The following is a 2,469-nucleotide window of genomic DNA, read 5'->3' on the forward strand; positions in this document are numbered from 1 at the left end:
TTTGTTTTCTGGTTAATTGGCCATAACGTTTGATAACATACAGATATTCCAATGGGGTTTGTTTCACTGCATTCTGCATTAAATTACCTTTCCAATGATATATAACATGATGGTATTATTCGTACATACCAAGATTTTCACAATTTTGACCACTAGTGTCAAGCTCAGCTTGTTGCCCCCCTACAGCTTGTTGCCTGGTGCGACTACTACCTCCGCACCCCCTTAGCTACGCCACTGGTTGCAGGAGGTATCTGGGCCCGAAGATTGCCAAATGACAAGTGACACAGCTCCACAGTGCCTCCTTCTGGCCAGTACATGGGGCGGCCTGCACCAGCCATCCCAGGCTTGCTGTGCTATTGTTGGAATGCAAGTTTGACCTGCCAAAATTCCAAAGTAGAATACTGCATGTGGAATGGCTTGCATAATTTATTCCACAAGATCATCCCCTTCCTGACTGTGAGACTATCAGTCTAGGGACTGCTACACTCTCCCCCACCCAACAGCTGGAGATGAAGGCAGGAGGGTTTCCTTGTTTTTCTTCGTTTCCCTTATCAGATCATTTCTCGGCAACTATAAATATAAAAAGAGGATGGCGAGGCTGAAAGACTGTGGAAAAGTGTGAGTGGACAGAGGCCAAGGTGCGGTACGGGAGCCCATAGAATGCATTTACTGCTTGCACAGTGTGGAGTTGAAAGTAGGTTAATAATTAATAATTAAAAATAATTATATAATTATAAAAAGTTATAATGTCCATGCTTTTTAGTGTGACTGTGAATTTGTAAGTGCCTCAACTCTTCTCTTATGAAGCCAAAGGCTTTTAAAATTCTAGAAATGAACAAGAAAGAACAAGTGGATTTATGTAGCATTCAATGTTTAGAGGCACTTTTATGCCTTTTGCCTTTGCTCTCTACACCAGACTTCATTCAGTTTTTAATGTATCTTCGAGGCCTTGTGCAGAGAAGACAACAGTTATAACTCTTCTCTATAGCTGGAGTACTTTGAGTCTCTATATTTACTGCTCAGAACTAACATAGTAAATTCATTAGGTGGCAGTGAAGTTCTTTTCTGCTGCAAGAGATTCCATAGTTAAAGGTCTGTTATGGCCTCTCCAGATTATTAATAACCTCAATTTTTCCCTCTTAACACAATGCTCATGGAGTTCTGATCCGTGAGTCACAAGCTCTTCCAGCCTTGTATAAATGCTTTGTGGAGGTGGAGGGATAGCTTTGCTTTAGGGATCTAATGTATGGTGTATTTTTTTTTAATAATCAGAAGAAATGTGAGGCTGGTCATTAATTTCTGAGCTGTAGTAGACAAGGAAGGCTTGGTGTGGATATTGAAATCCCCCATGATAATCAATGAGGGAAAGACCAACACCACACCCAAGACACCCACCTCAGGCAGGGAAACTGTTGGGCAGTGGGTCGGTTAGTACACCTCCAGATCCCCTATTCAGTCTCCCACCATCATTTCAGTTTATATGAAATTAGACAGCTGCTGGACAGGGCACCTTGAAAGGGAGTTGAATTCATGATACACACCAGCACCTCTGTGTAGGCCTGGCCTTGCTTGCTGTTGATCCCAGAACCTGGGGAAAATGTTGGGAAAAGTCAGCCCCTCCCATCTTGTCCAACCAGGCTTCCATCACACACACTAACAGCCCAATCCTATCCAACTTTCCAATTCTAATGCAGCCACAATGCATGGGAACAAACATTCCCTTATCTGGAGAAGGTCTTCATGACTGCCCCCTGTGCTGTAGAATGCAGCATGCACACCATTGGCATGGCTGCATCAGTGTTGGAAAATGTGATTTCAGCTGATCCAAACTAAAGAGTAGAATTCTAACTACAAGGCTTAGAAAACTTAACTCAAGGATCTAACCCAACAACAGTTCAGCTCCTAATGGTATCATCCAGTAATAACCAATCAGGTCGTCAGTTGCCAGCTACAAGAGAAGCAATTCACAACTCCTGTCTCTTCCCAAGACCTCCACTCCTTGTCTCCTGCTACCTTGAAAGGTCAACACTGTCAATGAACAATGTGACGGGGGAATAAACACAAATAACCCAAGCACCAGTTTGGTCTTCAACATATAGATTGGCAGAATTAGGCACGTCAAGCAACGGTACCCAATATACAAATAGGATCCCTTTCTTATAATGCATTGTGGGTTTCTTTGCTGCACTAGTGCAGTGCCTTCTCCCAGTATTAAAAGGCTGTAGCTTGATGTTTTCTAAAGTGTTACAGACACTCATAACCTCATTAATAACAAAGTTGACGTGCCTGGCTAACAAAGTATTCCAGAAACAAAAGGGGACATAAACCTCAAAGTGGAGAGAAGATCATTTGTTGTCCAAGGCATTTCAAATATTCAAGCCAATTAATACGCTGAAATGGTGTGGAAGACAGTTCTTGTGACTCCTTAAAAGACCTGAGTTAAGAGTCACCCCTGATGTCACTCCAAAA

The sequence above is a fragment of the Tiliqua scincoides genome, chromosome 4 (genome assembly GCF_035046505.1).
Source record: "Tiliqua scincoides isolate rTilSci1 chromosome 4, rTilSci1.hap2, whole genome shotgun sequence".
Taxonomy (NCBI): Eukaryota; Metazoa; Chordata; class Lepidosauria; order Squamata; family Scincidae; genus Tiliqua; species Tiliqua scincoides.